Source organism: Halictus rubicundus, chromosome 4 (genome assembly GCF_050948215.1).
Source record: "Halictus rubicundus isolate RS-2024b chromosome 4, iyHalRubi1_principal, whole genome shotgun sequence".
Lineage (NCBI taxonomy): Eukaryota > Metazoa > Arthropoda > Insecta > Hymenoptera > Halictidae > Halictus > Halictus rubicundus.
The window spans coordinates 7,415,360-7,440,515 of record NC_135152.1 but is presented as its reverse complement, the minus strand read 5'-3'; the positions used below and the strand labels follow the sequence as shown (position 1 = coordinate 7,440,515).

At 44.3% G+C, this 25,156-nt stretch overlaps 2 protein-coding genes across 8 annotated transcripts in view; one reads left to right on the top strand and one right to left on the bottom strand.

Annotated features, from left to right (window-relative positions):
- Window positions 1-25,156, bottom strand: part of Spg (dedicator of cytokinesis spg) — a 91,280-nt gene that overhangs the window by 31,576 nt on the left and 34,548 nt on the right. The window lies entirely within an intron of this gene.
- Inx3 (innexin 3) overlaps window positions 2,258-25,156 on the top strand; it is a 34,202-nt gene continuing 11,303 nt past the window's right edge. Inside the window, exons 1-2 of one of the 4 annotated variants that reach the window (XM_076786504.1) lie at window positions 2,258-2,543; window positions 2,626-2,838. The gene's annotated coding sequence lies outside the window, so the exon portion shown is untranslated. Of the gene's footprint in view, window positions 2,551-2,620; window positions 2,839-25,156 lie in introns of all 4 variants that reach the window. The other 3 variants (XM_076786506.1, XM_076786505.1, XM_076786507.1) reach the window with 3 other exon arrangements.

Genomic DNA, 25,156 nt, shown 5'->3' with positions numbered 1-25,156 from the left:
AAATGAAAGAGTATTTACAAAACGGTAATATTGTAACAGTGTTGGTAGGTTTCACAGCTTGCACGATCTTCTGAATTTTTTACTGGATTCTCGTAATATCTACCTTTGTACAAACGGAACGAACTCGTATAGAAAATTGCCCAGTTTTGCATCTAAAAATAGTTCTCGAGCGTATCGCATCTAGTGAACCATTGAATTAAATGATCTATTGAACTCAGTGAATTATTGCGTTTATCGACCTAGTCCCCATTGTATTCCATTAAATTCCCGCATTATCTGCACGTTTCCGAACAAAACGACTCACACATACTCTTCGAAATTACCTAATATCGCATCTGAAACCTAGTTCTCAACCGTATTACACTCGATAAACCATTTTGGACGATTCGACCCATCAAATTCAATCAATTATTGCGCCAAACAAACCAACTCACAACATCGTTATTTTCACATACAATACTACTGTCATTTAACTAGTAACATCTACAAACTCTCAAAATTATCCTCCTAAAAGCCATTACCATTTCCAAAACCTCGGACAAAAATTGACCAAAAATTTCGCCCTTATATCGATTCCTAAAATTTCGTCGAAATTGTGCAACGCTCTTCAAACGTACACTTCAAAATTTCCCAATATTGCACCTAACGCCTAATTCTTCAGTCAATAAATCACCAAATTCACCCATCAAACAGAATCAATTATTGCGCCCAATAAATTAACTCGCATCATCATTTTAACATACGAAAGGACCTACTGCCATGTACAAACGCTGAAAATTATCTAGCTAAATAGCATTACCACTCCCAGAAGCTTGGACAAAAATTGACGGAAAATTTGGGCCTTAGTCTTCAAAATTTCCTAATATTGCATCTAACGCCTAATTCTGCAGTCAATATAAAATTCATCCATCAAACTGAATCCATTTCTGCACCTAATGAATCAACAGGTATCATCATTTTAACATAGGAAAGGACCTACTGTCATGTACAAACTCTGAAGATTATGCAGCTAAAGACCATTACCATTTCCAGAAGCTTGGACAAAAATTGACCAAAAATTTGGGCCTTAATAGTCTTCAAAATTTCCTAATATTGCATCTAACGCCTAATTCTCCAGTCAATATAAAATTCACCCATCAAACTGAATCAATTTCTGCACCTAATGAATCAACTCGCGTCATCATTTTAACATAGGAAAGGACCTACTGTCGTGTACAAACTCTGAAGATTACGCAGCGGCTGTTACCACTTCCAGAAGGTCGTACAAAAATTGACGGAAAATTTGGCTCTTAATACTCTTAAAAATTTCCTAATATTGCATCTAACGCCTAATTCTCCAGTCAATATAAAATTCACCCATCAAACTGAATCAATTTCTGCACCTAATGAATCAACTCGCGTCATCATTTTAACATAGGAAAGGACCTACTGTCATGTACAAACTCTGAAGATTATGCAGCGGCTGTTACCACTTCCAGAAGGTCGGACAAAAATTGACGGAAAATTTGTCCCGCCCGCCGCACAGTGGGCAATTTGGTCAAAATCGGATTCAAAATCAAGGAACTTTCGATAGGAATGAGGTAGAGCGATGAAATTTTTTTTTAAATGGAAGCTGCAACTTTGTAGAATATGGGAAAAATAGAGAGATTGTGGTACGAACGTTTTTTAACATCGAGAACATTCGTTAAACGCGCACAAATTCAAGAAAATTTTAGTTTTTCCAATAGCACGCGCGGAAAAAATTTTTTTTCAAACATGCTATACATCATTTCCTATAGATTTTTTCACGCTGATTTCAAATCTGGTCTCAAAATTTGTCTACGACCTCAGGATTTTGCAAAAAATAGATTTTTGTGACAAAAACGAATGAAGTCATTTTTTCGTTGACATGATTGGATGGTGATAATCTCCCTATTTTTCCCATATTCTACAAAGTTGCAGCTTTCATTTAAAAAAAATTTCATCGCTCTACCTCATTCCTATCGACAGTTCCTTGATTTTGAATCCGATTTTGTTCAAATTGCCCACTGTGCGCCGCCCTCGAAAAACTCGTCGGAATCGTGCAGCAGACTCCCGCACGCATAATGCGAGAGTGCACGCACCGGTGCATAAAGAATCCAGCGTCCAGAGATTTCCCTCGACGCGCGACGTACGCACCTGATAGAGTCGCCCCCACGCTGGTTCCGCAGCGTGTAACCGAGGAACACAAGATGGCAGGGAGTGGTGGGGCCCCAGAACGAGTCCCCCGGCTCTCTCGGTTCAGTCGCTGTTCGAACGCCGGGCCCCGACGTTGCTCGGCCTCCAAAACCCCTGTATACGTACATCCCCTCCCCCCGGACATCCCCTCGAACCCGGAAAAAAAAATCGTCCGTTTCCGCGTACGCTCTCGCTCCTCGAGAGAGAGCAAACTAACCGAAACAAAAGAAGACTCGCGCGAACGCGTCGATCGCTGTCCTCCGTCGAGTTTTCTCTCGGTTCGCGTTGAACTAGGACCCGAATCGATTCCGGGATCGCGAGGTCGATAGTCGGGAACAGAGAAAAAGGTGAGCCGTGTGAGAGAGAGAAAGAGAGAGAGAGAGAGAGAGAGAAAGTCGATAAAATTTCTTTGGAAATTTCGGAGCCAAGACAGAGGACGGCGACGAAGAAGAGATTTTTCGAGGGAAAAGGACGCAAAAGTTGGAGGAGAAAGCTGATCCGGATCGATAGGCGCGTGGTTCCCGCGCGATTCGCCGCTGGGAAAACCGATCGGCAACGATCCTAGCCTAGATCGTCGGAACATCGTCGGATCGTCCGTGGATTTCCGGGTTTTAGCCGGCCACCGCTGATCTCTCGAGAAAGGTATTGTTCTGTCGCGCTTTCTCGATATCGGTTTCTTCTTCGATCGCCTCGTCGGTACCGGTTTTTCTTACTCTTCTGTACAAATAGTGGGCGCGATCGGTGATGGATCTACATACGTGCGTACTACGATCTCTACGGTGTGTGCTGGCGCGAGGTTCCTCTGTGGAAACGGACCTCGATTACCCGAAACTTTGAGCACGCCTGGGCGAGAAACATTTGAACGCCACTGCGCTTTCTCGAGTCGGGGCGAGTCGTTTTACGTCGACTGCGGATCTTTTGCGCGTTTCGCGTAGACGTCAGCAGACGATTTTCAAAAATCTCCGAGGCAATCGATATCCGAGAATTATCCAAATTGTCGTGGGAGACATTCCGGTTTAATGGCGGCTCATTGCAGCTGATGCATTTTTATTTTGCAAATCTAATTAGTAGACTGTGAATGCACATTTATACAAATTTCTGAAATAGAAGAAGACGCGTGCACGAGTAAAAATTGATAATATTTCACTTGTAAAGAACCTCTTGGTTAAAGGAATTTTTCCTCGAATTTAATTTACTAAAATCAGCTGTAACAATGGAAATTTGCACGAGGATCCGCAGTATAATGATTAGCAATTTTCTTGATAATTTCGAACAGGCAAGAAACACTGTCGAGGTAAAATGCAACATTGCTGACCGATTTCCTCCGCGGTTCGTATCGCGAACGACCGTCTCTATGATCGATTTATCTCTCGGCAGAGTCGTAACACAGCTCGGAAGTCGATCGTTTACAATGTAATCGCAACAGTGACCCGCGAAACTGTCTGACATGCGATATCCTGCGGTGCTGTCCCGTGTTTATGTCGAAAATTGTGTTTACGTTTATACCTGTGTGTAGCACACAGTGTGCTACAGTGTGCTGCACACTACAATTTGACCTGGATGCGAACTGTTCTCGGCCGGAATCCATTAACTCGAGTTTTCTTACATTCTACAGCGAAAACATTGATGCTCGACACTTACGGTTTACTAAAATCCTGAATAATTTCAATCGAATCGAATAGAATTGAATTTACACCGATTTAATTGTCTTCGAATTATCTTGAATTTCTTCAATGAATCTTTACTTGCAATTACTCGCATTTATTTACTCGATTTATAACAATACTCGCAATATGCATGAAAAACTCGGAGTTTTTAAATAGATATTTAAAGTATTTGATTTAATTAAAAGTAGAGTATTTAAATGCAAAATTAGGGTATTTTTGACTCTTGCACCGGAGGATAAAAATCGCGAAAGTTCCCAAAATTAATCCTGCAATAGTATCCTGGGATCTCTCGTGACCCCAACAAAATTTCTGTACTTCTTCAAAATTTTTTACTTCTTCGAACATTGGGGATTTTCCGGTAGTTAAGAATTGCGCTAACTTTTAGGACAATATTTGCTGAACGTATGAGAGGCTCGTATAATGAGAGGCTCGTATGCGAACAGTGACACGTTGACCGATGTTGCGAAATAAAGAGAGAGGGGGGGGGGAGGTAACAGTGATTTTGATGATTCCGTGCGAAACACGTGCCGCGTTAACGAATCATTAACCGTCACGGTCCACGAGTGTGCGCGTCTTATTAAGGCCGTGTTCAATCGACCTCAATTGCTCGAGTGCCCTTTCGGTTCGATTAATTGCATATTCGTCGAGATCGTGTTCTCAAGACGTGGCCGATCCTCGGACTAAAATGCTAATGCTGAAAGGGGCGTTCATGCTAGCCTTAGGCGTGACCAATTATTTATATGTCTCGTTTAACGAGCAGTTGTTACTTTGGCTAGTTTAGCGTCGGTAATGATAGCGCCGGCGTTGTTTATTGATATTTACATTATTATTGGCTCCGGTTTATTAACCCTAGACCTCGCGTCAAACGTTCAAGTGATTAATCTTTTTGTTACATTCCACTGAGAAATCATTTTGAGAACGGCAAAGATTGAAAAAAAATTCCAACAGTTAACGTGTGCTGTTTTATTAAATTTTTTACTCCCTATTATCCGGAGTTGCGTTCCAAAAGCTCGACGAACCTGAACACAAAATCATCCGACTGAGAAACCCTCTTTTGAGAAAAAATTGAAGAAAATTCTAAAGGTTAATGTACAGTGTTTCATTAAAATTTTTACTCTTTAGTTTTTTGGAGTTGTGTTCTGAAAGCTCGACGAACCCAAACGCAAAATTATCTCCGTTCGCATCTGAAAAATTGTTCATCTTAATGGAAACTTTCAAATAAACGTTATTAAATATTTCTGTACAAGATAGGCACGAAACAAGAGGAAATAGTTGGCCAGGATTGTAAATAAGATAGAAACTTTACGGCAAGAACACCGAAGCAAAGAGCGTGACCGTGCAACGATAGTTAAATACAGCGAGAAAGATAAAAGTGAAACTATCGTGGAACGAAACTGGGTATTCAGGCTACTGCCAGATACGATTTCCACGGATTTCGAGTTTAACACGTTCCTACATACTTCTGCGTCGAGCGTCGATATATTTGGATCTGCTAAAATGATTAAACAAAAAAAAAGAAGTCTCATTTGCTTGTGAATACTTTGATCTTTTCCAATTTCTCAGCTTAAAAAAATATTTCTCTATACTACCGTTGCGTCAGCTTCCCAAAACCCGAGACAAATCTCTCGGTAAGTCATTGAAAAGACCGTCGGTTCAACCGGAAACGATACCGCGACCAAAACGAGTCGAAACACGGCCGAAAACCGACCACAAACGCGAAAGTTTTGCGCGGCGTCGGTTCCCCGGATTAGCGAGAAGCGGCGAACGCGTTTTCGTTCGGCGAGAGGCTGTCGGGACCGTGATCGAGGCACTCCGGCGTCGTAAATCGTCGGTTGCAGGGCTTAGCGAAATCTGCCACGAATGGAACGCATAAACACCGGGTGACTCGGAGTTAGCCTTAAGCCGTGCCGAAAGTTTCCATTGTTCGCGAAAGCCGGCGATTGTTTCGAGCCCCGCTCGGCCCGCAGGATAATCTCGAAAGTAAAATCGGGCCTCGTTCGAACGATGAATGTTATCGATGGCCCCGGAAAGCTGCTCGGCCCGCAGGATCGACCATCAACGATCCTTCGCGCTGCCAGGTTTCGTTGCGAGATAACGCTCTGATAAGAATGAACGCGTCGTTTCCCTTGTGCGCCGTTCCATATTTACTGGGTGTCCCGAAACGTTCGGTCGGTGGCCGGAAAAAATTATTTTTCTAGCCAAAAACGCATTTGTCGGCCGAATCACGGTGTCATTTTTCATATTTTGCAGCGTTCATTTGTTCGTGCGATGTCGGTACTGTTTGCATTTTATCGTCCAGGTTTCAGTCGCTCGTCCGGGTTTGATGGCGACCTGGTAGGATACTGAAGGCTTACCGGAGATTGGGCAGAATTGTTTCATCACTCCATTAGTTTGACCTGCGAGAGGCCTTCCGTCTCCGTGCTCTTCCGGTGCAGTCGCGTCGAAAGACTTATGTCACCGGATTTTGGAGAAACCTCTGCATTTCGTGCTTCGAATATACGCCTCGAACAACGACCGTGAAAGCCCCGAAAACATTCAGTCGCCATCCTTAGGTATAGCAACGAGGCGGTCATAAAGCAACCGAAGTAACGGTCAGGGGCCTCTGAAGGGCCCGAGGGCCCCAAGACCCCCAGCATTTTCCCTTCGAACTCCTACAAATGAAAAGAAGTAATATATCACAGGAAAATTGCGTTCACGGACTCGAGAAAGTTTCCGCTGGACCTATAGGTCCCAATCGTTCGCCCTGACAACGAACAATTGCGAAAATTCTGTTTCGTCGATTTTTCCCGAAATCGTTGGTTCACGATTTATATTGCGATTATTATTTTCTTTCTTCGTTAATGTACGTATTTAACAGATTGTGTTCGAAGTCTTCATTCACGAGTCGACACTATAGTGCAAGGAGTTAAATTGCTATTTCGATTAAATGTGTCGAGTTGGCGTTCAGGGAATTTCTATACTTGATTCTGAAAAACTACACATCGAATTCAAATTTTCTCTAGCCCTGCTATCGGATAAAATATTCCAAGTTTTCTGGGGATGGTTTCGGTATTTCCGGACACCCTGTGCACACAGACCGCGGAGGGTGTTATCTGAAGGTTCGAGGAACCGACATCGAGCCACTGTGTGCCTAGGAGATCCAAGTTTGTCAAAGATAATACTGTTTCCATAAAATCGTCTCGTAGGGAGCCGCGTGGGCGGCTGTTGCACCGTGGTCTTCTATCGCGTGTTCCTCGCTGCACGTATACAATGCACGCGTACAATTCACGAAGCTGCACGCGGCCTCTGGAACTCCATCAGTCGACGAGTGACGTCCTTAAGCGCGTTTAAGATGAAATTGACCTGCGGGGAGAGGTCCCGGATCCCTTCTTCTCGCAGACGAGCCATACGAGAGAGAGAGAGAGAGAGAGAGAGAGAGAGAGAGAGAGAGAGAGAAGCCCACAAGACGTTGCGAGCAAGTTCCTCGATCTCGGGGTCCAGCATCCAATGGCCACTAAAGAACAGTTGCCTGAATCACTCGTCTGAATTCGGCTTTGTCGTTACTCATCGATTTCTTCGCAAACGCCTCGACACGGCTGCTCAACAAGTCTCCGAGCTGCTACAGGTAGTTCCATAATGTGTAAAATGCTTCCCAGAAGTCGATCTCACAGATCGAGTGGCAAGGAGTGGTCCGAAAGAGCTTTCGAAGTCGTTGTGGTCGTGGAACCTGAGGGTGGCACTTAAATAATGTCGCTACAGGGCGTTTCATAATGTTTGAAATATTTTCTGGAGGTCGACTTGAAAGATTCAGTCGGTCGGAGTGGTTCAAAAGTGTCTTCTGAGTAGTTCTGACCAAGGAATCTGAGAGTGAAATTTAAAGAATGTCGCTACAGGGTGTTTCATAATGTTTGAAATATTTTCTGGAGGTCGACTTTTAAGATTGAGTGGGTAGGAGTGGTTCAAAAGCGTCTTCCGAGTAGTTGTGATCAGCGAACCTGAGAGTGACACTTAAATAATATCGCTACAGGGCGTTTCATAATGTTTGAAATATTTTCTGGAGGTCGACTTTAAAGATTCAGTCGGTCGGAGTGGTTCAAAAGTGTCTTCTGAGTAGCGAACCTGAGAGTGACACTTAGATAACGTCGCTACAGGGCGTTTCATAATGTTTGAAATATTTTCTGGAGGTCGACTTTAAAGATTGAGTGGGTAGGAGTGGTTCAAAAGCGTCTTCCGAGTAGTTGTGATCAGCGAATCTGAGAGTGACACTTAAAATAATATCGCTACAGGGTGTTTCATAATGTTTGAAATATTTTCTGGAGGTCGACTTTAAAGATTCAGTCGGTCGGAGTGGTTCAAAAGTGTCTTTCGAGTAGTTCTGACCAAGGAATCTGAGAGTGATATTTAAAGAATGTCGCTACAGGGCGTTTCATAATGTTTGAAATATTTTCTGGAGGTCGACTTGAAAGATTCAGTCGGTCGGGGTGGTTCAAAAGTGTCGTTCGAGTAGTTGTGACCAAGGAATCTGAGAGTGAAATTTAAAGAATGTCGCTACAGGGCGTTTCATAATGTTTGAGATATTTTCTGGCGGTCGACTTTAAAGATTGAGTGGTAAGGAGTGGTTCAAAAGTGTCGTTCGAGTAGTTCTGACCAAGGAATCTGAGAGTGAAATTTAAAGAATGTCGCTACAGGGCGTTTCATAATGTTTGAGATATTTTCTGGCGGTCGCCTTTAAAGATTGAGTGGTAAGGAGTGATTGAAAAGTATCTTTCGAGTAGTTTATGATCAAGGAATCTGACTTAAAGAATGTCGCTACAGGGCGTTTCATAATGTGATGATGGGGTACTAACGAAATCGAATGGAAAATTCTGCGAGCAATTGGACGCATAAAGAAGTAAGAATCGAGGGAAGCGGTTCGAACGAAGTGGTTTAAGTGGTCTTGGCCGGTTAACGGGTTAAGCGGATCTTCCATTTAATTAGTATCGCGAAGGAAGAGGGGCTGGAAAGATTTCGGAGCGGTCGAAACCACGAGTACACCCGGCCACGGTGGATCGAAGGTTCGGCCACGGTCCACGAACAGAGAGATTTCCATTCCGGACAAACCAGTTCCAGGACGGGACAGCCGCGTAAAACGTGTACTGCCGTGCCTTTAACGCTCTCTAAGCGTGACGCGTTTCGAACGGGGTTAACAGCTTCTCTGCGAGCTGCTGCGAAGAGCTCAGAAGAGATGCCTGCAGCCCACGCGTTATTTAACCACGGCTTTTTCGTTTAATCGATCCCCCACAAACTTCCTCCGCGAACTAGCCGTTCGATTCTTCAGAAACATTCCTCGACGAACGAATCGATCAATTAGTTTCTCCGAAGAGTTCGCATCGATCAATTCTCCGATGGTTCCTTCGGTCACGCCAGTAAACAATCTATCACATTGTAAAAATTTCTATCTCTCTACCAACGTTTGCTTTTCGAGGAACGAAGTCTCTAGAAATGTCTCCTGTGTCATGCGTCTCCTTTTAAGTTATTCATTCAATTGTGAGAATTCGATTGTTCCGTATGTGAAATTATGAAACACCCTGCAGAAAATTCTCGCATTTTCTTAGACGAGTCTAAAGCGATCGTTAATTGTATAAACACTACATAGTCTATCTAGCATAATCTTCAGGACACTTTCTGCAACTGCACTATAAAAATAAAAGCACGACTGGCTCGCATTAACATTAGGTTTACGGGACCAGTTCTAATATTTTTAATTCGCCATTACCAATTAAAATTTGTTTCTTTGGGTATACATTTTCGTTATTTTTATAAAGTAGTGTAGAATAGTCATTTTTAGTGCCCCGTAAAAGCTAGTGTTGATAGATTCCTCTCAAAATTCCGAAAACAATGGCCACATTCGGGAAATATTGACCGAGCAATCGTAGACAGCGGCAAAGGGAAATATTGTCAGTAACTATTGACAGCGGTGCAAGGCGGGGAATTTGAATGGAAGCTTCTCTCTAAATTTAGAGTCGTCCATCGAGCCCGAGCTTCTACGAAACGCAGCTCACGCGTACGCGCTTGTCGCGAAAAGAGTGTTTTATGGCGCGATGCGTCTGTGCAACGATGCAACGATGCAACGATGCAACGCGTCCCGAATGAAATGCAACACGCGTCCCTTTTTCTTCTGTAGTATCTCTCGGTGCATGCGCGTGCAGCTTCACGCGCTGTCTCCGGCGTTGCGCGCGGCCTTTCGTCGCGCGTTTACTATGATTCAGAAAACGCGTACACCTACTTCCGGAGACCTCTCGTGTCTCCCACTGAAAGCCTTCTTTAGCTGTCGTTTCGGTGACTAAAACGGATATTCGTATCTCGGACGATGGCATTGTGTCGGAATTCTTTTTCATTGATGTTCGTTACGGTGACGAAGCCGCTGCGAATAGACAGAGGCTGATGATTATGCTAATGGAGGATCTATCGAGGAGGTTTAATGACGGTTCAGGCCGGAGGCATTTGATTTATCTATTATTAATTGCCAGGGTGGTATTATTGGTGTAGTCTACAATGTGCAGGAGACAATATTCTTTAAATGTTCAAGTTTAAATTACAGGATTTATTCTTGCAAAGATTCGACGAGTAGATTCCAGATATTTATTTAAAATAAAAATTGCAATTGTTGCAAGAAATGGGGAAATGGGATTTTAATAGATTGTACATAAATCTATATTTTAGAAATACTAAAATCAAGATAATTCTATATTTAAAATCTATTAAAATCTATATTTTACATAATCTGAACATTTTTACCACAGAAAAATATATAAGCTGTAAGATTGACTAAAATTCAGTGCTACATAGGTACGTTGACAAAATAAATTTGGAAAATTCTGTGTTGGTCGAATCGCGTTGAACTTTCGATCGTTCCAAGTAAGAATGAACGTGTACAAGCAATAAACGTGCGGTATCGTTAACAGAGACACGTGTAGCTTGCTAAAGAGGTGTTCAGACGAGTTCGAAAGACAGTGGAACGATGCTAGAACGGCATTGGAAGATTCGCGGAAGCCGACGAGCATTATTCCGTGGATCGCATAAACGTCTTTGTGATTCCGCGATGAAGTCCCGGCCCGACGGGATTTTTTTCCGCTACGAAATCACGTCGGCATTCACCTTTCACTCGACGACGAGAGGCGAGTGCCCTTCACTCGACGATATCGTTCCTCCGCGTTATGCGAGATCGATTCATCGATTCATGGAACCGAGGCCGCCGATCGGCCGCCATCATGCTCGAAATCGTCGATTTTATACGGCACTCTACAATTGTCTGTTCACCATTCTACAAGTGTTTATTAAAATTTTGATAATCATATCAGGACCAGTTGTATAAACTGACGATTTTCCGTTTTTAACGGAATTCTAGCTGTATTGAATTTGTACTATTTTTCTAAAGGAATTTCTGGAGCACTGAAATGCATATCAGCGACAATAAAGGTACAGGAAACATTCTGGGAGAAGTCAATTGTATAAAGGAGGAGTCATTTCAATATAGATGAAAGAAAAATTCTGAAACGAGTCATCTCAGTAATTATAAAAGAAAAATTCTGAAAGAAGTCATCTCAGGAATCACAAAAGAAAAATTCTGAAAGAAGTCATCTCAGGAATCACAAAAGAAAAATTCTGAAGGAAGTCACCTCAGGAATCACAAAAGAAAAATTCTGAAGCGAGTGATTTCAGTGATTACAAAAGACAAAATTCCGAGTTCACCGTTTTCAATATAAAAATCGTCGGGACTGTTTTTAATTTCAACCGCTGATTTTTATAGTTCTCTGAAGGATCGCGGCGAGAAATCGTGGCTCCAAGACAATCCTCGCCATAGAATCTCGTTGCAAGCAAGCCCGGCCTCGGCCCACGTATTTTCGAAACCGGTTCCGATCGAGACACGCAGCCGCGTTCAAGAAAATTTTCACGTTTTCGTCCTCGCCGTACCGTGAACTTTGTGCCACCTCTGCCTACTATGCACGTGCATAATGCACATGATCGCGGTGCGTTGACCCCGTGGTCACCAGCGGCGAAATGAATCGTTATCACCGGTATATAGGGATAATCGAACGAGTTAACGGTGTTCCATGGGAGGTGGTCATACACGCGTAGGCAATACGGGAACGTTACTTCGAAATCAGTCGGGAAGCTGGTGGAATGGGGATTTACAGTTAGCCAGTGTCGCCGTGTGTGTTAGGCTTACACATTTGTTAGCGAACCTCCTGCCACCGTAACGTGTTACCTAACAAACTTTATCTCCCGATGCTGGGCAAAAATGAATCGCTCCAAAAGAACTGCCATAATTTTTCTTTACGTATTATTTTGCTCCCCACTTCCTTAATCTTTTTGACAAAGATTTCAAACAAAAGAAAATAATATGCTACCAATAGGCTGCAGGTTCTATGCGTCAAAAATGAGTAGTTGAAAATATAAATAGTAAAAATAAAAAAGTATTCAACGGACATCGATATATTGTTTTCAGTATTAAAATGATCAGTGAAAGGAACAAATTTGGTTTTCAAATTAATAACATACCTGTATATCTGCAATAGATTTTGTTTGACGCGAATAACAGGGTTGACAGAGGTCTAATGATCGCTGGAAAGGTAACAATGCGACCGGTTAAAAATGATTAATAACGGTAAAGAGGTGCGGTGAATCGTGGAGGGAGTTTTACTTCTGCGGTGGCCGGATCTTCTCGGAAGATCTCCAAGCTGTAGCGTAAGAAGACAGCGGTGGATCGATCGCGTTTCATCGCCGCCACATCGGATCAACCGATCCCTCAGGACCGAGGAGACTCGAGTTGCTTTCCTGGCCGGTGGTTCTCATCGGAATTCCCTCGGTTTCGTCGAACTATCAGCTCCTCCCAGAGGCGACAGATGCTGTTCTCTCGGTGTCGGGACAAAACGGTCCTCTGGTTCGCTACCCTTCGGCTCCGCGCGAGCGAGAACACGGGAAAACTCTTTCAGCCGTGAAATTATTCGGTAAACACACCATGCGACGTCTTCTCGAAGACAAACTTCTCTCGGAGGTCTGCTATACGTTACACCGGTGCAGGTATTGCTTTCGATCCCGTACTTTCCCGGGGCTCCCTGTTTTCCCGGCGATACTTCCGTGTGCCGTCTCTCTCGCTGGCTTCTTAAATTTCCTGGGTCGAATGGGACGAGGGAATTGGAGGATGCGGCAATTCCCTCGGGAGACGACCACGGAAACTCCGGAAGCCGAACAAGCCGAGAAGTCACCGCGGTATAATCATCCGCAGTGCTCCATTTCAATATTTTAATTGCCAGACGCCGGGATCTTGGACAGTTCAGATTGTACCGGTGGTTTGGAGACCGACGGAAGTTCCAAATGGAGGATACTTTTCGAAGGGACAGGAATTTTTGATTTTCTCCGCGAGAGATCTACTGCTTTTTGAGAGCCGGCTTTGCTCTTGCGAGAGAGACACTTCTTTTCTCCACGAAAGAGCAATCTTTCCCCGGCGAAAGAGCTAGCAGTTTCTTCGCAAGAGAATCACAATTTTTCGGGATTACTATTTTCCTCCGCAAATCGGCCCTCCAAGAGCCACTATTTTATGCACAAGCGAGCAACAATTTTTCTCCATCTAAGAGCGACTGTTTTCTCCACGAAAGAGCCACTACTTCTTTCTCCACCCCCGAAAGAGTTGTCTGTATACAAGAGCACCTATTTTTCTCCACGAAAGAACGACTATTTTCTCGACGAATCAGAGGCCGATTCCCCCCTCCCATAATTCATACGACCGTCCATCTTCCCGAAGCAAAAAGCGTTTTCCTCGCGGAGTGTTCGTACGCCACAGGAAAGCGAAAGGCAGGATATGCCAGGAAGCAGGCGAGAATATCCATTATCATCGCGTGTCGGGTATCATGGCAGGCATAAGGTCAGCTAATTTCGCTGGGGAGATAGCCGGGGCCCGTGGAATCTAATTAATCAAGGTCAACGGTCGTGCAGCCTGTTCGAGCCTCATGAAAATGCATGAGTGCTGCCGCTCGTCGGTTTCTAGCCTGTTCTCCCTCCGGTCTAGGTGCCTTGATCAACGTTTAATCAAGTTTCCTCGCGTTTCATCAAGATTTTGCCGAATCAATGGAACTTTCCAGAGGCAAGTTTCTGAGGGAATATCATTAAGAATATTTAAACGATTCTTAATAATACTAGCGGGCGAAGTGAGACATGAAGGTATAGAATGTAGGCTTTTTATGCGAAGCGGTAAAGAATACGGAGGATAGAACAGAGTGAATTCTCGATGTATGTCAACGACACGGGTCTTGCCAGCGTCGCGTATCGTCCAGGAGACATACCCGAGCCGTGTTGTGTTTACACTCCTCGGTATAACCCGCGGTGGTGGGGATAATTCCGCGAGATTTATCATCCGAGCCTTGGCGACGTATATAGAGAAATCACAGTGTATATTCTTTCGTTCTGGCACTAAGCGAGGGGGTAGAGATTTTCTTATTGGGACAACGCGACCTCGACGTCTTACATCGAATGAAAGCTGTGTTAGGTACGCGAATGGAAATACGTTGGTCGGGTTATATGCGTTCGTACATCGACCGACTGGCATTTCGGGACCCGTTTCATAATTCCTCGTTGGCCTGTTGACCGATTCGATAGCTCGGCGAGGTATTCCCTCGAAACCGTGGCCGAACGCCGCCGGAATCGATTCGTGGCTCGAGCGTGCATAAATTACGCCCACGCTCTCGCCGCCTTTAACCCGCGACTACCCTCGCCGCGGGTCACTCGACACCGTTGGTCGCCGTGAAACCGATTCGAGTCGGGTTTCAAGCCACCTACGTGCGCAACTATTTCACCGGCTTTTCAACTCCCCCGTGGATTCTACGCGATCTTTTCGTCTCTTTACTCTCGCTCTCTGTTCGCATGACAATCATTCAACTGTTTCACGCGCCCTTCCTCGAGAATCCTCCGAGACACGAACTCGCCCCTTCTCTCTGTACTGTTGGCCATCCTAGAATAGTTTAGTTCTTGCTGTCAAGAAACGTTCCACAAGATTTCTACCGGAAAATTGAAGTGCAAACTCTGGAGGTGCAGTAACAGCAGTGGACCCTTGCGCAACGATTTCCAAGTAAACCGCAGTTCTAAAAATTGAGGTGCAAATTCTGGAGGTGCGGTAACAGCGGTGGAGCCTTGCGCAACGATTTCCAAGCCAGGTTTTCAGCCCGCGGGGTCAGCAGGATCCAGAAAAGGATAATCCGCGCGTGAGAATCGTTTCGCGAGGGAGAAATCGCACTGTGCCGAGGGGAAAAAAAAACGCGCTCTCTAAAGATGGGGATTAAAAAGCGTTATCGAATGCCACGAGGCAGCCTGCGCGTGTCTGAAAAGCGAAACAAGGGAACTCCGGCTCGCGTGGAGGCGGTAATCCGTAAATGCCGAGGTCGCGAGCGTTCGACCACGTCGAGACCGAGGGAAAAGCGAAAATTCCATGTGGTTTATCCCGGTTCCCAGGTCACGCCGTAGACCGGGAATCCCCTTATGGGGTCCCGCGAACGGTGTGGCCGTGTCTCCGACGATTTTTCGAGGCCGTCGAACCTCCGAGTGGAAACTGTGGGCGGCTCAAGCTCGCATTCGGGTCAAGAACGTTCCACGCGGCTTTTTCTCAAGCAAACGGAGAGTTCCGTGCCATTGCCAGCAATTTCAAACGGATCGATCATGCCAGACATCCGATTTCTTCGATTCCGTTCGGCTCGTAGTCTTCGGTAATTGTTGGAACTACTGTTTGTTCGGTTGAAGACTTGTTAAGCAGCTTCTGAGAAGATGTTCGCGAGCTTGAGAAAATGACGAACCACGCTCCTGCGATTGTAGAGGAATAAAAGATGGCGGACCGATCTAACCGCGAGATCCGCTCGGTTCTGCGAAACGATTTTTGCATCATCTCGCGTGCACGTCACTCGACGAGAATACTCGGGACTCCATTAATCTTGATCTGGAGAGTATATTCATACTAAAACTGTGGACTATATTTTCTGCGTTATCCGGGGCCAATGTTTATAGGACAACTTTCTCAATCTCCTATTGATGACCCATCAGTCGTCGATGAAAGCTGACGAGTCCTCCCAGGGCCTCAACATTTCAGTCTCCACCTTTTTCATTCGTAATGCAAACTTTCTTGAAATTCGAACTCGAGAATCTTGATGGCCTAAGGGTACTTTAAAGTTTCAGTTTCCAGCTATTTCATTCTCGATGCAACTTTTTCATGTGGAGACTCGAGGATCTTGAAGAGTCAAGTTAAGACAACCTAAAAGGCTTTAATATTCTAGTATCCAATTTCTTTAATCTTCGACGCAATTTTTTAATATGGAAACTTTTATTATTTGAATGGTTTCGGGAGATTTGCAGGCCGCTAGACCTCAGAATCCATTCTCTTCTTCTAGGTAAAACAATTTAATTTAAAAGTGTGACGTTATAAATGGAACATAAAGGACAAGCGAGTGAAATATCGCGCGAATACTTTTCACAGAAATATTTCCGAGAGCGAACCACGATTAAAATTTCTACCTCCAGCTATTTAATTTCCCATCGTCGAAACTTCCGAATGCCTGGCGCGAGTGACCGGGGAATTTTCGAGCGGAATATTCGCGAATTCCGCTCGATTGAAAATTGAAAATGAAGTGTCCGCGAACAGGGTGGCGAACCGTAGCACAGGTGCGGAGGGGGCGTAAATCTCGCGGGTACTTAGCGCTTTAGTTTGCAGTCGACATTATCCTTCATTAGCTCGGCCATACGGGCTGTACGTAAATCACCGGCCGGCCGGTAATTATCGATTCTCTTGCACGGCCGTTGCAGTCTGCGGTGCATAAATTCCGTGGAAATCACGGAGACACGTCTCTCTCTCTCTCTCTCTCTCTCTCTCTTTATGGCGGACAACGTGCCACGACGAGGCCGTGCAAAGTTTCATTTCGGAGAAGTTCCCGGGGAAACGAAGAGAGTCACGCCTATTCGGAACGGTTAGCGAACGCTTGGACAGTTAATGCAATTCTCGAAACGACGAGACTGTACAGTGAAGCGCATTTTCTGTGGCAGTTGCCTCGTGTCGATAAAACACGTTCAAATATCTTGGAGCCCTCAATACAAACACAATGTTTTACCATCACACCGTTTTTACTCTATTGATTTATAATTAAACTGATCTTCGAAAAGTTGATCGACTAAAATTTTGGTTGAACTTCACCTGAGGAAACCAGAAATTTTTCAGTTTTTCTTCATACAATCCTGCAGATTTTGGCAAGAAAATACCGAAAATCCAAGTTTCAATCCTAGGAGATCACTAGTTCAAAAGTTATGCGATTTTCAGCGTTTTTGACGAATGCCCTTCAAACTGAGACGTTGTCAGCATTACAGTGTCTTTAATCGGTGGGATTCCAATTAAGCAGTTTTTATTGATTACTGAAACCTACAATCAACACTAGTCTAGTGGTATATTTCATCTAATGATTACCGTCATAAATGCCTAACTAATAATACAACTCCTCGGAGAGATGACGAAAGAGTGGCTCGATTTAAATTTCGGTCGGACAGGTATTGGAGGGGTGCACCGAATATGGGAACCAAGCGAAGTAGTCGCGTCTCACGCGATGGAAAACCTGTTCGGTATATCCGTAACCCGACGCGAGTAATTCGCGCGGAGAAGATCGGCGCGGGTTTGCGGTCGCTCCGCTCAAAAACCGGCGTCTCGCGGTCACGCCGGATTCCGGTCCCTTGGTCTGCAACCTAAATTCGCAACCCAATACTCGATGATTACCGGCGCGGACGGGAGCCGGCCGTGATCATCGGCGGTGATCGAGAAATCGGCGAGTCCCCGAATCGATCAACTGTGGGACGCGCGGCATAGGCAAACGTTTCTTCTCGAATGCGTTTGTAGCGCAATGAAATCGTGTTGCCGCGTGACTTTGTGCACTGTTTCCTTGCGAGCTTGTACATGTACCTCTTAAAATTATGCACGTTGCTTCCTAACACGCCACCAGCGTCACGCATGTGCGACGACCACCGCTCTAACGCATGAAGAGTACACGAAGAAAATCAAAGTAATTGTCAGTCTGTCGTTCTCCAACGTAGAGTTTATAGCTCCTCTCGGATTTTACAAGAGGAGAAATTGTATTTTGTAGAATAATGTAACCATGAATGGCTGGAATAAATTCTGAGAGCGATCGTGTTAATGTTACTCGTTGAATTTAGGAATTAGAATGTTTGTTTTATATCGTAGACGTTGCTGTGCAAGATTTTTAAGAATTCATCTTGACCCGTGAACCGCAGTACAGGTTGTCCCAAAAATGTTGTACTTCATTGAAACTGGAGGTTCCTGGGGTCATTTGAAGCAACTTTTTCCTTTGCGGAAATCTTCTCCGCGGCTTTGCTTAGGAGTTATTCAGGAAAAACACGGGCCAATCAGAGCGCGGCTACAGCGGAGGGATTCCGGCTCGTCGACGAATCCCACTGAGCGCGACGTCGGCATTGGCCGAGCCGGAATCCGTCCGCTGTAGCCGCGCTGCGATTGGTCTGCGTTTTTCGGTAATAACTCCTCAACGAAGCCGCGGAGAACATTTTCGCAAAGGAAAAAGTTACTTCAAATGACCCCAGGAACCTTTCAATGAAGTACATTTTTGGGACACCCTCTAAACTTACGCTACTATCGTCGTGCAAATTTCTATTTGCATATGTCGTAAGTAAGGAATTGTAGCAGGAGTTTAGAAATTATTGTTTTGGAGATGGAATAGAATCGAAGTTGATTCTCTGACGATTATGGGCATGAAAAATGAATAATTGCGACCACAGGGAGAAGATAGAGAGAGCACCTCGACGCTATTGTTGGCGATAGGAGATCGTTGAAAAATTTGTGTTTCATTCAGGTAAAATTTGCTAGAAATGATTAAGGAGCCAATTATAATGCTTAGCCAGTCAGTGTCTCTCGTCGGATGAACAAATAAGGCTGTCGCGCTCGAACACAGCTCGCCCCACAGCTGCTAACTGGAGTAGAGGCTTTCGCTTATGGCTCTAGAGATGCTACGTGCAATTCATTACGCCACCGGAAGTGGTGCTCGAAGTACCGTCATCTCCGGTAAAACCGCGGTTCCAACCGGAGAAGTCCCTCGCGATGAAAAATGTTTCTCTCTCTCTCTCTCTCTCTCTCTCTCTCTCTCTCTCTCGCGTTTCTTGGCTAAACAACGACTCCGGAAAACCTCCTCCCCTAAAGAGCACTACTACTTTGTCATCTCTATCGATTTTCAAGGGTGGAATCAACCCTCGACGCTTCAAGTGTCGGACACCCCAACCCAAAAAATTCCCGGAGAAGCAGGAACTTGATTCTGCCCGAAACTATAATTATAATTAGCCTGCGGACCATTACACAGAATAAAATGTTTGTGCATCTGGTTCTTCCGTTAATAAGTTGAAATAAGTTTGAAATTCCTCGCATTTCTACAATCCAGTGAAAAATGACAATTAGCTTTCGGTGAACGTTCATCGAGAAAAATATAATTTCCCATTATTGGGACTGCGAAGAATCGAATAATTACAAAGCTGAACGCGCACTTGATATTTTGAGGAAATGTGAAATAGTGGCCCCCGGTTTCACGCTTATGAAAGTTCTAGATCCCCCGGAGGGAATTCAGCTTTTAATCAAGCGTCTTCTCAAGGTTCAATTAAACCGAGCGGGACTTTGAGCTCCGCCGAGCGAGTCCGATGGAGCAAAAGAACCGGAAATTAGGCTACCAGCGCAGCGCCTCCCAACGTTCTCTTAACCATATTTAAAACATGGTTTCTCCAATTTTTCCCCCGAAAAAAGGTTCGCTCAACTGACACGGTTAAAAAAACGGAAAAATGGATCGAGCGTCAAATTAACGGGGGTTCCTCCGGGTTTAATGAATTCTCCGAATAACCGTCCGAGCAATCGTCCGGGTTAGGCGAGTTCCATCGTAGAAAGCGTGGTCTTCCCTCGTGTCTGTCGTCCAGTCTCTCTTTCTCTCTTCTCTCTCCTTTCTTCTCGTTTCGCGCGAAACGGCCTGGTAACTGGTTTGGCTTGTGTACGCTCCTCGTTTCGGAGAAGCGCGAGCCGAGTCTCGTGGAACCGTTGTCACGGAAAATCAGAAACTGCCGAGGCGAATGCTATGGTGTCCCCTAAGTAATTGTGCTCGTCGGATTCCCTCTGTCACGAACAATGACAGAAAAATCCTGGAACCCCCGGACACATTTACCACTAGCAAAATAAAATATAAAAATTGCCTGCATCGACAGTCAGCAATAGAATAGTTATTTCTTCCCGATAGGAATAGGCTTTTGAACGACTATGCCACACTCGAAACAAGTTCCCCAACAAAGTCCCCAGAGAAATTATTAGATTATTAGATCACTTGTCCTTGAAATGTTCATTATGAAATCCTTCTGTACGGTAGATTTTTTAAACATCGTGAAATAATCGCCGGTTAATACACGAAAAATAATATATTGACATTAGAGTCTTGAAACTAGTTTAAAACTATACAACAGTATAGTGAAATTCTCTAGACGTGCTTACTGTTTTATATTTGTTGTACCGATTATCGTCATCAAATTCGCGACAAGCTGTAATTCTGCAGTTTTTATTCGAGCGGTGCAATTATAGATTCTGTATAGAATTGTTTCGGGAGGGATTGTTCGGTGAACAAGGTATTAATAAAAATCGATAAGCGGAGTCTCGATATCGTAAACCTGGAAACACGCCGTATTAAATAATAACCGGTACGGGGATCACAATGGGATCCCGTAATGCGATCTGGAAACGATAGAGTAAATGAAGAACGAGATTGCAGTACAATGGGAAGACGAAATAATTCGCGGATAGAACGAGAGGGAAAAGAGGATTGCGAAACAGGCGGGGACGCGGTTTCAGCAGAAATTATAGATCGTTTTAAATCATCCGTCGCGTTGACGCGACCGCATCGCAGACACGAGGGTCTGAAATTACACGCGATCCCTTCGCGAGCACGCTCGTCGCGACCGCTTGCACACCGTGTCCCGTGGATCCGGCGAAAAAATCTTGCGAAATCTAACTGTAGTCAGCCCCGGTAACGCTATAGTCTAGCGAGCTATAGTGACTGGCCTCTTGTCACGTGCGAACGGAGTCAGCGGAATATTTGCGAAAAAATTACCGGAAATTATTTATCGTAGATTTTTACGGGTCTTGGGTGGTCACAGATTAATTCGCCTTCGAGGCATAAAAATATGAAACCATAAAGTGCAACGTCTTTTATTAATTTTAGTTATTGATATAAAAAACAAAAGAAAAGAAAATTTTTCCCATGCGAATTGCAACGAACTGGAGCGAACGAAAAATTCATTTTCTCTCTGAATTTGTTTCACAGCCTGAAAATAATGCAACATCGTCCTTAACACTAGATTTACGGGACCCGTAAAAATGACGGATTCTAATATTTTTAATTTACCAATATTGAGATTGTAAAGATGCATCCATGAGGAATTATTTAAAAAATTGATATCTTTGGATATATATTATTAAAAAGATGACCACAAATTTTGATAGATGCAATCATGTTATTTTTGTAAAGTAATGTAAAATGGTAATTTTTAGTGCTCCGTAAACCTAGTGTTAAATTCTTCTAATGTTAAACTGCAGCTACTCGTTTCTATTATAAGTGAATAAAGATTCACGAAGAAAGATGGTGTTCAATGGTAGGACGGACTTGGTTTCACGTTGGCAAGCCTGCGTGCTTCGAAATTGACCCACCGCATCGGCACGCGCCTCCGCTGCACTCAATTAATTAGCTAATAAACTTCTAACGATCTGAAGCATGACCAGTTTGGCTCTCGAGCTCTTGTTCGATGTTCCTTGAACTACTCGTCGGGGAATTTCAAACTTGGACATCACGTCGAAATTGTTTAACTAACGGGGCAGCCGCTGGTTTACGCCAACAACAATCACCGGCAGAAAAAAGTCTTAGAAAATTATTTTGGGCACTGAAAAACACTCATTTTTATTATCGAGGCATTTAAATTAGTATATTAAATAGATTGTTGTAGAAGGGCGAGATTGAACTAGGGGTTGCTCTACAACCACCCCAACAAATAAAATTACTTTTGAACCCAATAACAATATCCAACAGAAAAAGTCTTAGGAAATTATTGTGGGCACTGAAAGATACTAATTATAATTATCGGGACGTTTAAATATGCATTAGACGGACAGTTGTAGGAAGGCGAGATGCAACTTGCTCTAAAACCACCACCGAAAATAAAATTACTCTCAAGACAAGCTGAACATGGTAAAATAGCGAATTAACAACAAGGAATCTGCAATATGCGTAAACAGCGTCTCTCAAAGCAACTGAAAGCATATCCGAGAGAATTTTCAGAGCATATAATATTGCACAAGGGTGAGGATGCATCCAGGGGTTGTTCCAAACCCACCCCACGAAATGAAACCACTAACAAGGCAATCTAAATACAATATAGTAATAAATTAACGTCGAGGGGCTTACAATATGCAAAAACAGAGCCTTTCAGAGCAAGTACTAACGTATTCGAGAAAATTACGTATGCGTACAACGTTGCACAAGGGCGAGGATGCAAATGTGGGTTGTTCAAACCTCGCTCCATAAAATAAAACCACTGTTGAACCAAGCAAAATATAATAAAATATGTAATTCACGTCAAGAGACTTGCGCTATGCAACTCGAGCATATTCAAGGAAATTAACTTATGCACAGAACATAGCACGCGGGTGAGGATGCAATTAGGGGTTGCCGTAAATCCCCCCCCGCAAAATTAAGCTCGCAATGTGAAACTAAAAACCTCTCAGCGACGGAAGCAAAAATTAAAAAAAAATTCTCCGTCAAAAAATAAAACCTCCATTATACCCAATTAATAGAAATCCGGTGATACAGATCCGTAGTTAATTAAATACGATAAACCGGTAAATTGTTAGGCACGAAATGCGAACATAGATGCCTCGCGAGGTAAAAGGCGAGCATATTCAAGGAAACGCCGTTTGATTATCGTTGTCGGGTGGCATAAACGACTCGACGGGCGTCTCTCGCCAGTGAATGGGATTTCTGTCGTTTCAACGGTCCGACAAAAAGCGACGCGAGCGTTTTCGGGGCCCCGTGCTCTCTCGCAGAGCAGCCGTTCTTGGCCGGCGCTTTTGTTTCGCCGCGAGAACAATCGACGGTCTCCGAAAGACCGTGTCGACGGCCGGGAGAGACCCGCCGCCATATCGATCCTCTTTCTCCGTTGCATCTGCCGTTTCCGGCCGTGTACAAGGTTGCGCTCGGTCGCCGTTTCGCTACCGGTTCTCCGCGGAAACGCGAAACTCCGGTCGCGATCGAATCTCCGCGTTTTATCGACCCCTCGGCATCTCCCGATCCGCGCCGGTTCTCGAGAGCATCCTCTTTTGTTTCTTGCCTCTTCGGATGATTCGCGACTCGAGTGTCTTTCAACTCGATCGCCCGGAGAGCTACTCGATCCCAAACACGCGAGTTATCCGATCACGGGACCCACTCGGCTAACGATTTTCCATGATATCCACGAGAGTCGAACGGTTCTTCTTGTTCGGGGATTCTGTTCAGGCGAGATTTCAGTTTTTTAGAAAAACTTTATTCGAACAGGTCTTTCCGGGGGACAATTGTAGAATCTTTTGGAATTGTGAGGGAATTTTTATTTTGTTTGTTGAATTGTAATTCGTTGGTAAAACGTCGATAGAGATGAGCATGATTGATGGATTTCATTCGTAGAGACACTGGTGTGTATCAGATTATTTTTATTTTGATTGCTAGGGAATTTTTCACTGTGTATTGTAGTCTCCTGGAAGGTGTCAGAGCCCCATCTTACGTGAGCTGATAATAGTTGTGAGCCCTATCTTTTGGGAATAATTGTGAGTGATCTGGCGATAATTGAGAGCCCTATTTTCTGAAATTTGGCAACAACTGAAAGCCCTATTTTACGTGATTTGGTAGTAGCTAAGAGCACTATCTTCTGTGATTTGGTAATAATTGGCAGCCCTATTTTCTGTAATTTGGCAATAACTGAGAGCCCCATCTTACGTGATTTGGTAGTAGTTGAGAGCCCTATCTTCTGTGATCTGGCAATGGTTGAGAGCCCTACCTTCTGTGATCTGGGAATAACTGGGAGCCGTATCTTCTGTGATTTGGTAATAGTCGAGAGCCCTACCTTCTGTGATTTGGCAATAACTAAGAGCCCTATCTTCTGTGATGTTGCAATAACTGAGAGCCCTATTTTCTGTAATTTGGAAATAGCTGAGAGCCCCATCTTACGTGATTTGGTAGTAGTTGAGAGCCCTATCTTCTGTGATCTGGCAATGGTTGAGAGCCCTACCTTCTGTGATCTGGGAATAACTGGGAGCCGTATCTTCTGTGATTTGGTAATAGTCGAGAGCCCTACCTTCTGTGATTTGGCAATAACTAAGAGCCCTATCTTCTGTGATGTGGCAATAATTGGGAGCCCTATTTTCTGTAATTTGGCAATAACTGAGAGCCCTATTTTCTGTGATTTGACAATAGTTGGGAGCCCTGCCTTCTGTGATCTGGGAATAACTGAGAGCCCCACCTTCTGTGATTTGGCAATAATTGAGAGCCCTATCTTCTGTGATCTGGCAATAGTTGAGAGCCCTATCTTCTGTGATCTGGGAATAACTGGGAGCCGTATCTTCTGTGATTTGGTAATAGTCGAGAGCCCTACCTTCTGTGATTTGGCAATAACTAAGAGCCCTATCTTCTGTGATGTGGCAATAACTGAGAGCCCTATTTTCTGTAATTTGGCAATAACTGAGAACCCTATCTTACGTGATTTGGAAGTAGTTGAGAGCCCTATCTTCTGTGATTTGACAATAGTTGGGAGCCCTACCTTCTGTGATCTGGGAATAACTGAGAGCCCCACCTTCTGTGATCTGGCAATAATTGAGAGCCCTATCTTCTGTGATCTAGCAATAGTTGGGAGCCCTATCTTTTCTGAACAGTTACTCTGCAAAAGCTCTATCCTTCTCACGCTCCGCCCCAAAAACGAACAGCCCCGTAATCCACCAAACCCGAATCACAGAAGCAAATCTAAAACAGCTTTCCCATCGCCATAAACGCCTTATCGGAATCCCAAGGCCCGAGCTTGTCCAACGACGAGCACAGTTCATCCATTATTCCAACGACCATAAACCCGGCGCAACGTGTTAACGCCGCGCCGCAGCGAATCTCGATGGAAATTTGTCAAGCGCGTCATTACCGGTAATTACAACCGCGGTATCGCGAATCGTACCGATGCGATGAAAAAATCATGATACA